The sequence below is a fragment of the Lissotriton vulgaris genome, chromosome 5, assembly GCF_964263255.1.
Source record: "Lissotriton vulgaris chromosome 5, aLisVul1.2, whole genome shotgun sequence".
Lineage (NCBI taxonomy): Eukaryota > Metazoa > Chordata > Amphibia > Caudata > Salamandridae > Lissotriton > Lissotriton vulgaris.
In genome coordinates this window covers 1910044223-1910060528 of record NC_141693.1, presented here as the reverse complement: position 1 = coordinate 1910060528, position 16306 = coordinate 1910044223, and the positions used below count along the sequence as shown (strand labels likewise).

Genomic DNA, 16306 nt, shown 5'->3' with positions numbered 1-16306 from the left:
GTCACTAGGGGATACCGCCTAAACCTCTGGTTGAATATCAGTGGTTTAAATTTAGCCTGGTGAAGTAATCAGTTCCTAAAATGTGCATTGGCTTTGCAATAGCCATCCTTGGCACTTGGTGATGAATCAGAGATTCTTTATTTTAAGGTGTTGACTTATTTCCAAAAACCCTCCCTCCAAGCTAACTACAAAGTAGCCGTGAGCACTAACCTTTAGTTTTATTTTCTTTCAAGGGGCGCTTCTTCAATTCTGGTTTTGGCTTTCTTGCACCTGTAAAACAGAGAAAAAGAGGAGAACTTCTTATCATACGACTCCTGTGCCTTCTTTTTCGAACAATAAAAGAGCATGTGAGAAAGAGAACAATAGACTCCAGACTCCTATATCATGACAGTCTAAGTTTAATAGAAGCTGCTCCTAGCCCCGATTCCAGGATTTAGGGGTAGTTCCATTTATTCCGATTGATTGGATTACTTCTAAAAGAAGTGGTTCTAGTTCTAATCTACAGATTTTATACAGTTCTAGAGGTATCGAATCTTCCCCTGCCGCTTTTCCTGCTGGTAATGTATTGATAGCCTGTTGAAGTTCGATCAGTTGTATGTCGTTGGAGAGTGCATCCAAACCTGATAATTTCTCTGTGTTTACTGTGTAGTCGTTCAAATATTCCTTAATTTGATCTGTGTTTACGGGGTTGCTGGAATCGGACCAAAATATTTTTTTTTTTAAAAAAGGGGAAGCCTAAAGAGGAGAGAGGGTCATATCGACCCATCTCTCTAATAAATACGGATGCCAAAATATTCGCCAAGATCATTGCACACAGACTTGCCCCACACATGCCTAGAATTGTAAATCCGCAACAACACGGCTTTATCTCAGGGAGAGACACAACGATACACGTAAATATGGCAATAACGGCATTCGATATTGCGGAGATTGAATCCACCCCACTCGGTATGATACTATTAGATGCTGAAAAGGCTTTCAACCGGGTGGGGTGGACTTATCTCTGGTGCGTACTGTCTAAAATGGGCTTTGGAGGCAGCTTCTTAAAGGGTATAAAAGCGCTCTATGATAAACCTACCGCCTGTATTAGTTATGGGGGCCTGACCTCATCAGAATTCCCAATAAAGCGGGGGACCCGGCAGGGGTGCCCTCTTTCCCCCCTATTATTTGCTCTTACGCTGGAACCTTTCCTATCTGCCCTTAACTCCCAAATATTGATTGTTCCATTTAGCTCCAGCTCACAGGAACTGAAAATGACAGCTTACGCTGACGACATTGCAGTATACACCACAGATGTGGCCAAGGCATTGAAGGGGATATATATCGAGGCTGAGAAATTTGGGAAGGTGTCAGGCTATAAGCTCAACCAGCAGAAGACGCAAGTTATAGCCAATTATTCTCCTACCGCACCTATTCCTGAGATATATAAAGAGGCCATTTATTTAGGGGTGAAATTAACAGCCAGAATACAAGACATCAATAAGATAAACTACAATGATTTGACTAAAAAGACTACTCTTATATTGAAAAAATGGAACAAACTCCCTTTGAATATGATTAGCAGGATAAACCTTATAAAAATGAAAATACTCCCTAAATATGTTTATTTATTCCGATCGATTCCACTGGCATTAAATAATAAATTCTTCCAACACTTAGATGGGATTTTTAGTAGTTTTATTTGGGGCTACAAAAAAGTCAGAAGGTCACTAAAAATGTTGAAAAATAATGTAAATAAGGGAGGGTTGAATGCCCCAGACTTCAAACTATATTTTTGGTCTTCATTTATTATACGCATACGCTCCTTATTGCATGGGGGTAGTACACTTTTTTTTCATTATTTTATGCTAAAACAAGACTCATTATCCTTTTTGTTTAGAATCAACGACCCAAATTACTACAAAAGGGTAAGATTTAAGACTGCTAGAGATATCATTAAAATATGGGAAAACATATTAAAATTTTGTAAAACAACTTTTTTCCACCCAAAATTACCGTTGTGGGGCAACCCAGGTCTCCCGGTTATATTTACAGATTCTACCACCAACAACTGGGCTTCTTCAGGGATTAATACTCTAATGGATTTATACGGCGGGCAAGGGTTTCTAGATTTTAACATGCTTAAACAAATATATGATTTACCTGAAACCTCAAGATTTAAATATATGCAAATCCACGATTATTTGATTAATAAAAAAAAGATACAAACTCTGTCTGAATGCGATATATGGGCATGTCTTTATTCAAATAGGAACAAATCCACTATCAGTGAAGCTTATTGAATATTCAGCACATTCCAAACAAATGACAATGACAAACTGGCTTTGAAATGGAGCACACAATTAAATCTAAATGTTACGCCCAAGCAGATAGAGAATTCTCTTACTAACATTAATAAACTGGTACGCTCATCTAGTCTTAGGCTCCAACAATATCGAACGACCTGTATGCTCTATTACACACCTGAAAGGATTGCCAGATGGTCTTCGAACCCTACTTTTAGTAGCCGTACCAAATGTCCCAAATGTTCGGCTGTAGCAGCTAACCTAGTTCATATCTTGTACTCATGCCCCAAACTTAAGAGCTTTTGGGACGATATACTGAGGGTTTTAAGAATAAAAAATATCCCACTGCCCACAATCACGGCCGCTTCGGTTCTGATAGATTATAATTTATCTACATCTCCACTATCTCCTTTAACGACTATATTGTTTTCATGTGCTAAATTAACTTTAGCTAGGGCTTGGATAGATTTAGATACTCCGACGGTCTGGAAGTGGTGGACATTGGTAACAGAGGTACATGCTATGGAACTGGCTCTAGCTAATCTCAGGGGAGCACGATCTTTAAAAAAATTTGATAGAATCTGGGGTAGCTTCATAGATTAAAATCAGGAATTTGTTTTTATACTGTTGAAATGTGAAACTCTCATGTATTAAAAATGTAAATGCAACTTTAATTAAGATGACCACTCAACATAACTAATCTGTTTATTCTCTAGCTCCTTTTTTTGTAAACAATTTATGATTGTCTTACGAATGTTTGCTGATTTTTTGTTCTCTTGCCTTTTTTTTTTTTTTTTTTTGTTTGTTTTTGTCACCCTGTCAACATCAATAAAAAATTTAAAAAAAAAAAAAAAAAAGAAGCTGCTCCTAGCCCCATGGTGACAAATCCTTTTATTTGTCACTTTTGCATGCCCAAAGTTCGGAAAGAGAAGAGACATATTACATTTACAAATATTTATTGAAAAGATCTAATCCTTGTAAGTAAAACATGAACTGCGATAATTAGACTTGTAAGGTACATCAGCATTATAACCATTAGAATGGTGAAAAACACAAACAATTCAACCATGTTAATTGTTCCTAATTTTATTCCTATCAATTACTAGTAATCTTACACTAGTGAGGGTGTTACGGTAGTACTCTTTTGCCAGACACAATTGGAATGATCTAACCCCATACCTTGGAGTAATGTCTCAGAAAGCCAGCCTCAGTGTATCTTCGAATGCACTCTGTCTGAGTGTGTAAGCCTGCACACATATTGGGCAGCTATCTTCCTTCTTAGAATTGATGTGGGGATCGCAGGGCTGTATCTCATTCACAGGTCTCTTCAACGTTAATGATAACTCTGGTGTGACATATGTCTAACAAATTCAAAACAGACACCGCTTAAAGAATAAGATGCCAGCCTTATTTCATTCTGCTAGAGATGCAGAAATACATGTTTACATAATCTGGAGAAATATAGTTGTCTCCTACGAACACATAATAAAGCTAGGGCATCTTGTTCTACTGTGTGTGTCCCTGGAATAGTGCAGACTACAGAACAACAATGTCTATCAAAAATTAACGTGTGCCTGCCCTATTCTTGTGTTAGTGAAAACCTTGTTCAAACCACCATCTTAAAAAGATGCTACGTTAAAAAGGAAAATTCAAGTGGAGACTGAGTAGAATTCCTATAACAGTGTTTTGACTAACATATGTTACTGTCCTCACTTACAGAAGCTGCAATATTATCATGGAGGCACACCGTAGTAGCTGACGTTTTTATTGTTTTCTGTTATAGATGAAAATAATTATTATGTGATAACATATTTTATCTCCATGTTGCTTAGTCCGGTTGGTACTATAAAGTCTGCAAGATAAGTTAAAATCAGCCGAAATGGGGCCAAAGGCCCCATGACGGCTTGTAAATTGTAAATACAGTTTTCTAAATAACTGCACTGTACTTTCAGCCCGACTCCTTGGTCTGCCGCGGGAAGTCCAGTTTGAGCGGAGAGAATGCAGGGAGACACCAGGCTTGAGAGAGAAAAGTTGCCATCTTGGGAGTGGTAGGGCCGCGCTCTTGCTGTCGACACTTCCGGGGAGAGATTATAAGTTTTAGTGCTCAGCCGGACTTGCAGCAGAGAGGTAACGCGCCATCTACCACTACTTGGCTATTTGCTTGCAGCCTGTGTGAATGCGAGTTGAACTGGGAAACTGCTGCCAATTGTTTTATTGCACAGACTGCCACGACCAGAACGATTTTTAAATACTTGTAAATACAGATTTTTAAATAACTGCACCGTACTTTCAGCCCAACTCCTTTGTCTGCCGCGGGAAGTCTGCTTGAGCGGAGGGAGTGCAGGGAGACACCAGGCTCGAGAGAGCAAAGTCGCCATCTTGGGAGAGGTGGGGCCACACTCTAGCTGTCAACACTTCTGGGGAGAGCCTATAAGTGGTAGTGCTCAGCCGGACTAGCAGCAGAGAGGTAACGCTCCATCTACCACAACTTGGCTATTTGCTTGCAGCCTGTGTGAATGCGAGTTGAACTGGGTAACTGCTGCCAATTGTTTTTTATTGCACAGACTGCCACGACCAGAACGATTCTTAAATACTTGTAAATACAGTTTTTTAAATAACTGCACTGTACCTTCAGCCCGACTCCTTGGCCTGCCGATGGAAGTCCCGTTTGAGCGGAGGGAGTGCAGGAAGACACCAGGGTCGAGAGAGCAAAGGTCTCTTGGGTGTGGTGGGGCTGCGCTCTAGCTGTCGACACTTCCGGGGAGAGCCTATACGTTCCAATGCTCATCCGGACGCGCAGCGGACGCGTGCAGCGGGCGTGCCAAAGGCAAGCCTGTCTGCGCCCGCCCGCTCCCAAGACGCGCCCAGCGCCAGAAACCCTGCCCAATTTCCTAAAATTAGATTCTGCCTTGATGAACTGCAGGCCTTAAACATCCGAAAGAGTCTAAAAGAAACCATACTACTTGACCACTTCACCGCTAATTCTAATGCCTGCACTTCTTGCGACCTTAGGACTACTTTTCTACCGGCACATCTGGCAATCTGCTACCAGAATAGCAATTATTCCTGCGGCCAGAGCACCACAAATAAACCAGACCCAGGGAACTGCCCGGCCGCTGGGGAATTAATAAACAAGACCAAACTGTAATGAAATGAAATGTATCCTGCTAAACACTACAGAAACCTGGTCCTCTTCCACCTCTGGACTGGACTGGAACACGGCTGTTCCTGCAGGATAGTAGTAGTACAGGTAGCACAGGTAGAAAGGACATGAGCAGTGGGGGGTGGGGGAGTATTGCGCTAATCAATCGCTCACATCTTAAAGTGAAGTCCACAACAGAATCAGGTCTGGAGGCAGAAGCTATGTCCTTCAGCATCAAAAACAACAACCAAGACCTTCTCACAGGTCTACTGATCTACAGACCACCTGGAACTAGAGGCCCTTTTATCAGAATACTCCAAACCTTCTTAGAATCCAGCCTAGATACCGCTACCTATACAGTCCAAGGTGACTTTAACTTCTATCCGGAAGACAGCAAGGACTCTGATGCTTCCTTTCTGACTGATAACTTGCATAGCTTTGGGATGAAACAGATTGTCTCTAAACCCACTCACCAAGTTGGCCACACTCTGGATGGCATTTTTACCAATAATGACAATATTAGAGTGGTATCAGTCCAATCGGTACCATGGTCGGACCATGCGGCCATTCATTTTAAAGTCAAATCCAATCCACCAGCCTATGGCCGAAGAAAACGCTCCTTGCTAGTTAAAACCAGGCCGTGGAAATGTATTCAGGGAGACGAACTAACCAAAATCCTGTCGAGTAATCTCCCCTTATTTAAAGATAGCAATGACGGGGCAAACACATTCGACTTATGGATAAACAAGGCAGTAAACGAACTAGCCCCTGAAGAAATTAAGAAACCTAGGAGACAATCAGCCACCTCACCTTGGTATACACCAGAGGTTAAACTCTTTAAAATTAAATGCCGGCGCCAGGAACGGACCTGGAGATCCGATTACAGCCTATGTCATAGGAAGGATTACACGAAAGCTTTGGAGGACTATAAAATGAAGATACAACAAGCTAAATCGGCCTACTTCACACAAAAAATTCAAGAGGTCACCAATTCCTCCAAGGAATTATTTAAAATAGTATCAAGCCTGCTTAAATGTCCTAGAGACATAATATTTGTCCCAGACCAAAACTTTGTAGACAAGCTGGCCTTGTTTTTTCAACAAAAAGTCCAAGCTGTCTATAAGGAACTCCACGACCTATCTGACATAGGGGGAAACGACAATAGGGAACAAACAGAACCCCCCTCAATTGTCTATCCCAATTCTCCTTTCTGGACGAAGACCAGATCACCAAGGTGATAACTCAAACCAAATCAGGATCACCTCTAGACCCATGTCCTCTCTATATATCTCATCTGGCCCGAAGCAATTAGTGCTTTCTTAACCCCTCTTCTCAATGAGGTAATAAAATCCGGAGTCTTCCCTCAAAGGTGGAAAAAGGCCAGCATAAGACCTATCCTGAAGAAGGACTCCCTAGATCCACTAGAAACCAAAAATTACCGCCCTATATCCTGTTTCCCCTACCAATCAAAATATTAGAAAAAGCCTTAAACCAGGAGCTAATGGAGTTCGTAGACCTCAATAATATTCTGGATAACACCCAACATGGCTTCAGATCTTGTCACTCCACCGAAACAGCTCTAATATTTGATACTGAGGAAGCCCGCAGGACCATGGACAAGCGAGACAGAGCTGTCCTAGTACTACTCGATTTGACGGCAGCGTTTGATACCGTCAACCATGGGGTCCTATTAGAGAGGCTAAAATTAGTGGGTGTCAGAGACACTGCCCTAACCCTACTCAAATCCTTTTTAGACGCCAGAATCCAACAAATCTACTGGGATGGTTTTCAGTCATGAGAGTTCTCTCTCCCGTGTGGAGTCCCACATGGCTCTGCGCTTTCCCCTACCCTATTTAACTTAAAAGTGAAACCGCTAGCCAAACTAATAAAAGAGCATGGCCTGCAATTGGTGTCTTACGCAGACGACACACAATTAATGGTGTCACTCACTCAGACTGTAAAAGTCACAGCGGAGCAAATCCGAAACTACCTCCTAAGTATAAATAGCTGGATGAACAGGAACTTTCTAAAGCTAAACACTGAAAAAACTGAGGTGATTGATTTTGGACATAAACCCTCCATCTGGAGTCAACTGTTGTGGCCTCCAGAAGCTGGCATCTGTCCCGTACCAGCACAAAAAGTTAGGAACTTAGGGTTTTTGATCGATAAAGATCTTGCACTCACCTCACAAGTCAACCAAGTTACATCAGCTTGCTTTTTTACTTTCAAAGTCCTTAGGAAAATACTGCCTTTTATACCATCCACACTAAGGAAAACGGTTGTCGGAGCTCTAATTCTTTCTCGCATCGCCTACTGCAACGCTATGTACCTAGGAACAGGTGAAAGGCAGCTTTCTAAACTCCAGTCACTGCAAAATGCCGCGGCAAGAGTACTGCTGGGTCTTCCGAAGCACCACCCAACATCCAAGGGCATACGACAACTCCACTGGCTTCCAGTCCTTCAAAGAGTACAGTTCAAGGCCCTCTGTCTAGTTCATAAAACCATAATTGGAGGAGGGCCGAGGACATGACAACTCTCTTTCCTCGCTATGTTCCAACCCGCACACTAAGATCTGGCGGGCTGAGCCTGATCAACCTCGCGAGAATAAAAAGAGCCCGCTGGGGTGGTAAGTCTTTCTCACACCAGGCAGCAAAGCTATGGAATACCATGCCCACCGAGCTTCGCCTAGAAAGAAACAAGATTAGTTTCAGAAAGGCACTGAAAACCTAGCTCATCACCATGGCCTAGTCGTTTTGTAGCAGCCAAACCCTCCATGCAGCGCCAAGACGCCTCGGCATAAGTGCGCTTAATAAATAATTCAGTCAATTCAGTCAGTCAAAGGCTCTCTCCTCCCCACCACCTGATTGGCCACCTACCTGGGGGCAGGTGCTCCCTGTTTCTGGGACTTTTGTCGGTGTCCAATGGCCTTGGTTGCTGGATCAAAGGGGAGGCCTGGAAGCCTCAATCCACTTGCCCTCCTGCAAAGGTGAGTCCGCTGCGCATATTTGTGCAGTACCCCCTGGTCTAGCCTGTGTGAAAGGCCAGCATCCGTGTAGTAAGCCCTATGATTGAATGAACAGGCTCCTGCCTCTAAACACCCAGAGCATATTTTGGTCCCTCGTACCTCTCCTCAATGAGATATGCAGCTCCGGCCTCCCCACCCCTTGGGGTCAACAATCCCTTTTTATTTTATATGTTTTTTTATTCGTGAGAGTAAAAGCATTCATAAGAGCAAATATTACAATTTGGCAATTAATATTGTGAAAATCTCATACATCTGATATAAATCTCGTATAAAACTCATGGGTAGAAAAGTGAATAAAATACAATACAATGAAGCGTGAAGTAAAAAACAGGTAAAAGGAGATAGGGAATGATCAGCTTCTCGTACAGCATGATTCCTGGGACACCTTACATTCCAACAAACCCAGCCCTCCTTTTCTCATTCATCCAAAGCCAGCCAATCTCTCCTACCCCTATACCTTGTGAGCCACTTACTCATTGATGCCCAGATTTTGCGGCCTCGCCTGTTTTGGCACCAACCCTTACAAATATACAGGGTTCTTTCGAGATTGTATATGGCCAGTAAAGGGCCCAGCCAGGCCTGATAAGTGTGGGTATCGACATCCTTCCACCGCATAGCAATAAGCAACTGGGCTACGGCCACCACAATAAACATGAAGTTAGTCTGCGATGCATCGAGTTGTTCCTTATTATCGTAGCCCAGAATATCAATCCTGGAGTTATATGAGCCCTTCCGCCCAACGTGTCATACAAAAACTCTTCAATCCCTTCTTTTAAAAGTGACAGTCTCCCACAGGTAAAAAACATGTATATCAAATCGGTCGGCCCTTGAGCTCACCCAGGGCGCTTATCATCCTCTCATTTACCCCAGCAAAAAAGCTTAGCAGGAGTAAAAAGGAGGTTGAAATTGGTTTGGTAATGCTAAGCTTTTAAATTGGCCGAGAGGAAGATTTTCCTACCTAATAAGATCAACTGATATAAATCCACGTCAGGATCCCCCAGTTTCCTAGCCCAGATGGTTTCTACCTTTTCTAGGTCTTCAGGAACTATGTCCACTAAGATTTTGTATATGTGTTTAACCTTAGCCTGGGAATAGACAATGGCTTCCAAATTCCATTAGTTGCTAACAGGCAGCTATTTATTGAGATGCCTCTGCGACCGCGCGCAGCGGACGCGCCGCTGGCGCACCAAAGGCGCGCCAAAGGAAAGCCCGTCTGCGGCCGGAGGACGACTGGGGCCCAAACCCCTGCTCGGGACAGACTAGATTTTCAGTATAGCTCCCAAGAACTGCATGGGATGCGCACCCAGAGTATGGAATGTTGTAAACATAATATGGTGTGCGACAATAAAAGGAGAAGTTGTAGATTCTGCTCATTTACCCTTGGCAGTAGCGGGGAGGACAGAGGGAAATCAGTGAACTCAAGTGTTGCTTAGTGAACTGCCGGTCACTGGGGAAGCACAGACTAGAAGTCTACGACTTACTGGTTGACGACCAGATTGACATTTTGTTTCTCACAGAGACCTGGCTGGATGCGGAGTCGGCCCCGGATATTATAGAAGCAGCGCCCAAGGGCTATGCTATTAGCCACTTGGATAGGAGTGGTGGCAGGGGGGGCGGTATTGCAATTATTCATAAATACAATGTCCACTGCATGTTGGAGGATATCAGCGTGATGGAGTGTGAGGTAGGGTCCTTTACACTTGAGGCGGACCAAAACTATATTGTGAAGGGGGTCCTTATTTATAGACCACCGGGTCATGCAAAAGGCTTTGTGTCCAGCATACTGGATTATCTAGCGCAACCTGCCCTGCGCTATGAGAAATTCATAGTACTTGGGGACCTGAACCTGCACTTTGATGATAGGACCTGCCCCACTGCTAGTGAATTCTGCCAGGAAATGGCCACTTTTCAATTAGAACTCAGATGCACGGCCCCCACTCACATAAAGGGACATCTTCTGGACCCTTTGTTTACCAACTGGGAGGATATTTTGGCCCACACCCCCCTCCCTGTTATCTGGACGGATCACTACCTGGTGCTATTTGCGATCAGACGTCCGACGACTAGGAGATCGGTACCCAGCAGCAAGATAGCGGTCTGTAGGAGGTGGGGAGTTTTCTCGCAGGGACCTTTTAATAAGGCCCTGTGGCAGGGTGGCCTGCTAGGGGGCAGCGATGCGGAATCAGCCTGTAAAAACTTAGATCGACGCATCACAGAGGCTCTGGACTGCACGGCCCCTTGGGCTAAGAAAAAACAGTTCAGAACCCAGAAAACAGCCCCATGGTATTCGGAATCCCTGAGAGCAGCTAAAGCTGAATGTAAACGGCAGGAAAGGGTCTGGAGGGTAGATTACTCTGAGCAGGGGAAAGAGCTTTATAAAAAAGGAGCTAAGGAACTATCACAAACTTATCAGAAGGGCCAAAGCGGATCATTTTCCAGAGAGAATTGATTCTGCCAGTAGCTCAACCCGAGAGCTCTTCAAGGTTTACAAGGAGTTAACCTCCATCACCAGCTTAGCAGCACGGGTTGTGGGTTCAGAGGGGCTTTGTAATCAGATAGCCAAATTTTTCTCAGAAAAAGGGGAAAAAATCTATTCCACCTTCCCGGAAGCGGCAAGGGGCGGTGAGATGGGGCTGGAAGATGGAGAACCTGTGGTGGAAGGAGGAGGGCTGAAGGAATTTTCTATACCCCCCTCCCCCCAGAACAACTGATTAAAATCTGTAGCAGTATTACGTCTGGATCCCCTAGGGACCCGGCTCCTCCTAAAAGGTAGCTTGGAATGCCTGGAGCCTTTTATAAGGCACCTGGTGGCGACTTCCTTTGATACAAGCTACGTCCCTGGCTGCTGAAAGGAAGCCGTGGTCTTGCCGCTTCCGAAGAAACCACACCTTGTTTTAGAGCGACTAGACAACCTACGCCCTATCTCCCTTTTGCCATATTTCGCTAAGGTGGCTGAAAAAGTGGTGAATGTACAGCTGACGGCTTACATTAAGGAACACGATCTTCTTCACCCGACCCAGTCCGGCTTTCGAGCCAGATATTCGACTGAATCGGCTCTGCTTTTTGGCACTGAGTCCATCAGACAATTTGTGGATGCTGGTCAAACGGCGGCCTTAATCCTGCTAGACCTAAGTGCCGTCTTTGACACCGTAGCTCACCACACTCTGGTGCAATGCTTGAAGAAAGGTGGGGTGTCTGGTAGGGCCTTCGACTGGTTAAAATTTTTCTTGTCGGGCGGTGCTTCCAGGTGAGACATGGCGAACACTACTCCCGGGTCATCAAGCTGAACCAGGGAGTGCCGCAAGGATCGACCCTGAGCCCCACCCTGTTAAATATCTATGTTGCTCCCGTGGCGGAGATTGCAGAGGGGTTTGGGATCAGGGTCGTATCCTATGCCGATGACACACAGCTGGTGGTCTCCCTAACCCAGGCGCATGTCAGACGAAGTCTTCCTCGGAATCTGATGTGATGATATAAGGGCCCACCTCTCGATACCTCCAATTCTGATTGTAATAATTACACAGAATATTGAAGTGATCAAGCGGGGGGAAAAAGGGAATTAGGAAGGGAACAGCTGGGAGGGAGATCTGAAAAGGAAAAGTTAAGAATACACAAATACTTTACTTCTTATTTATTCAGTAATTCTACTTAGGGTAAAGAAACCAAACAGGTTCTTTGAACCTCAATAAGGTTGATCACAATTACTAATTTGCAAATTAAATCTCTCTGCTTCTCTTCTTATTTTCTCTCAGAAAAGAAACTGTTCATGCTAAAAACCTGTGGATAATTCTCTACAAGTTATAACCAATAACTCTTAGCACTTCTTGCGAATCAACCATGTGTGCTTGTAATGTCTTTGGAACATTCACATATATTTCCTATAGAATGCCAACCTTAAATCAAATTGCACAGTGAAATATTGACAAGGATTAATTCTCCTTTATATGATCAAACAATAAACCTCTACACGAATCATTCGCTAAATTCAGTTTCAATTTAACTGCACAGAATATTCTGGATTCCCTTCAATACAAAATCAGAAAACAGTGCTTTATCTTCAATTTTGCGTAAAAAGATTCTTGAATTCAAAATCCTAATTTTTTATTAACTTGTTCTCATACCTTTAGAGCACGACCTACTCTATGACCTTTGAAGATTAACTGCTCTACTGGAACCAGGAAGAGGGAAACCCACGAAGAAATTTGGTTCAAAACTGCCTTCTATTCTGCAGCCGATGAATCTGACACCTCTGGACACTCCTCGGGAAAAATCCGCTGCTTTGCTGAAAACTCGACCTGGAGGAAGAACTGACACAGCCTACAAAAGAAGAGAGCCTGCCAAGGATCAACCTTCCTCCCCAAATCCAAGAGAATAGTGAGCACAGACACCTGGGTGTGGTCGCGTACATCGACGTAACCACACCCGCGTATTTTCCCCGTTTGCGACCGCACCGGTAAACACTACGCATCTCGCGGATGCGACAACATGCCAAATTACATGCATCTCGCAGACGTGGTTGCCAAAGTACACGCATCTCGTGGACGCGGTTACCCTGCCAAACCTCACGCATCTCGCGGACTATGTTAAAACTAAAGGGGACTTGAGACATTGCTACATACAAGGTTTTAAACCTGACTGGGCCCTTGAACAAAGCAACCACCTACGCCCAAAAGAAAGAAACCAATGCACCTTCCCACATAGGTGCTTTGGACATGGCCGAGGACTGCGCCAGCTGCAGAGTGGGGCGGGCCCTAGACCGCAAGCCACCCTGGGCCTGACAGTATTCCCCCCTCCCTGGAGCGGTCTAGGGCCCGGCTTTGAAGGATGAAGGAGGTGGAAACGTCTCAATAAGCGAGAGGCATGAACGTTCTCCGCCGGCTCCCATGAATCATTCTCAGACCCATATCCTTTCCAGGAGACAAGATACCACAATTTAGTCCCCCTCAGCTTAGAGTTTAATTTGTCTTGTACCTCGTATTCCCAATTACAGTGAACTAAGACTGGAGCTGGTCTGGTCGCCACATCCTGCCTAGCCGGTAAGTATGGAACACTGGATGGATCCGCAAAGTTTTGGGAAGTAACAATTTGTATGTTACTGGATTGACTTGACGAAGTACTGGATATGGTCCGATAAACTTGGGATGAAACATACGCCTATGCTTGAAAGCTAAGTTTTTGTTGGACAACCATACTTTATCTCCAGCAACATACCTTGGTCCTGGCCTATGATGTTTATCATATTGCTGTTTGTACTTTTCTTTACTTTGTAGTAAATGCTCGTGAATTTGTTGATGAATAGTTTGCATGTGTTGTATAGTATCTTGCACAGCTGGTGTATCACTCATATCTCTGGGCAAAGTTAGAGGAATTGTGTTTGGTAGATATCCATAAAGAGCCTCAAAAGGAGAGGATCCAGTTGATGAATGCGGTGATGTGTTATAAGCCATTTCTGCAATCCAAAGCAAATCAAACCAAGACTTTTTGGAATCTTCTACATAACATCTCAAATATTGTTTCAATGTCTGGTTCAATCGTTCCGTTTGACCATATGTTTGAGGATGGTAACTAGTAGACATATTGGATGTGATTTGTAGACTTTGACACCATTGTTGCCAGAATTTGGATGAAAACTGAGAACCACGATCAGATAGTAACACTGAAGGCAAACCATGCAATTGTACAACATTTGTTAGAATTATTTGTGCTAGTTGTCCTGCTGTTGGCAACCGTTTACAAGCAATAAAATGGGCATACTTCGTTAGACTATCCACAACTACCAAAATAACCCAATGAAGATTCACTTGTGGCAAATTTGTGATAAAACCCAAAGAAACATGTCCCCACGGTTTAATTGGTGTTGGTAAGACTTGCAATAATCCTTTTGGTTTGCTATGATCAGTTTTGAATCTAGCACATATTTCACAGTTTTGAGCCATCAAAGAAAGATCTTTTTGGAGTGTTGGCCACCAGAACAAGTTTTGTATCTTTTCTACTGTCTTTTTTGGACCTGGATGTCCTGCCATAGAATGGAAATGTAACCAGCCAAATACTGTTTCTTGTAGTTCTTTGGTAGGAAGGTAGACTTTATTTTCCATGAAATGGTACTCCTTCTTTGATTGTTTGGTTTTCTTTTTTGTTCTTCCAATTTTTCCACTGGGATGGAGGAAAATGTTCATGTTATCTAAAAATTGGTCCGCATCCAACAAACAGATTACTTTGTCTGGTTCTATTATTGCTTGTGGAATTCCTTCGAATTTATGCAATGTAGAGTCTTTCCTGGACAGAGCATCTGCCTTTTTGTTGTCTTGTCCTGGTCGATAGGTTACTATAAAATCATATTCTGCAAAGAACATCATCCATCTCAATTGACGTGGAGTTAACATTCTAGCTGAACTCATGAACTGTAAATTTCTATGATCTGTATACACTGTCACTGTGAATTTTGCTCCCATAATATAATGTCTCCATTCCTTGAAAGCCTCAAGTATAGCTAGCAACTCTTTCTCAGCAATTGTGTAATTTTGTTCTGCTGCATTCAATTTTCGAGACATATAAGCTACAGGATGCATTTGACCAGATGTGTGATGTCTTTGGGATAAAATGGCTGCTATTGCTACATCGGATATTTACAACAAGGGGTGGTGAGGGACAGAGTCTCTGAATTAAGCAGAAAGCTCTCACCCAGTCAAGAGATCAGGGCTAGATCCAACACCGTTTTTTAGCTCACTGCACCATCCCAGTTTCAGAACCTGGCTGTATGCAAATTAGTCTGCTCCTGTCCCAGTGCATGATGGGAACAGGGCAAACCAAACTACAAAAGCCAATTCTTACACTGGGAAGGAAACAAGCTCCCGGGGACCGGTTTCTGGCATTACAGCCGTCTTCGACCCGGTTTGCTTGAATCCTGATGGTGCAATGAGCAAGGGTCTCACATCTGAGAATACCCTTCCACGCTTAGGGTGGACAAAAATATTTACAACAAGGGGTGGTGAGGGACAGAGTCTCTGAATTAAGCAGAAAGCTCTCACCCAGTCAAGAGATCAGGGCTAGATCCAACACCGTTTTTTAGCTCACTGCACCATCCCAGTTTCAGAACCTGGCTGTATGCAAATTAGTCTGCTCCTGTCCCAGTGCATGATGGGAACAGGGCAAACCAAACTACAAAAGCCAATTCTTACACTGGGAAGGAAACAAGCTCCCGGGGACCGGTTTCTGGCATTACAGCCGTCTTCGGTCCGGTTTGCTTGAATCCTGATGGTGCAATGAGCAAGGGTCTCACATCTGAGAATACCCTTCCACGCTTAGGGTGGACAAAAATATTTACAACAAGGGGTGGTGAGGGACAGAGTCTCTGAATTAAGCAGAAAGCTCTCACCCAGTCAAGAGATCAGGGCTAGATCCAACACCGTTTTTTAGCTCACTGCACCATCCCAGTTTCAGAACCTGGCTGTATGCAAATTAGTCTGCTCCTGTCCCAGTGCATGATGGGAACAGGGCAAATCAACCTACAAAAGCCAATTCTTACACTGGGAAGGAAACAAGCTCCCGGGGACCGGTTTCTGGCATTACAGCCGTCTTCGGCCCGGTTTGCTTGAATCCTGATGGTGCAATGAGCAAGGGTTAACTCAGACACTCTGTTCATCACCACCCCCTTTTCTAAATCGTTTTTGGCCACTATAGGTGTGGCAGGGTATACTCAGACATGAGTCCCTTTCTCACTGCTCCATCAGGATTCAAGCAAGCCGGGCCGAAGAAGGCTGAAATGCCAGAAACCGGTCCCCGGTAGCTTGTCTCCTTTCTGGTGAAGAATTGGCTTGGTAGTTTAGTCTGCCCTGTTCCCATGATGCACTGGGC

At 43.9% G+C, this 16306-nt stretch overlaps 1 long non-coding RNA gene across 1 annotated transcript in view; it reads right to left on the bottom strand.

Annotated features, from left to right (window-relative positions):
- The window catches only part of LOC147717697 (uncharacterized), a 112648-nt gene that overhangs the window by 35579 nt on the left and 60763 nt on the right, over positions 1 to 16306 (bottom strand). The window contains exon 2 of the long non-coding RNA XR_015295815.1: positions 211 to 270. This is a non-coding gene — a long non-coding RNA (uncharacterized LOC147717697). The remainder of the gene's footprint in view (positions 1 to 210; positions 271 to 16306) is intronic.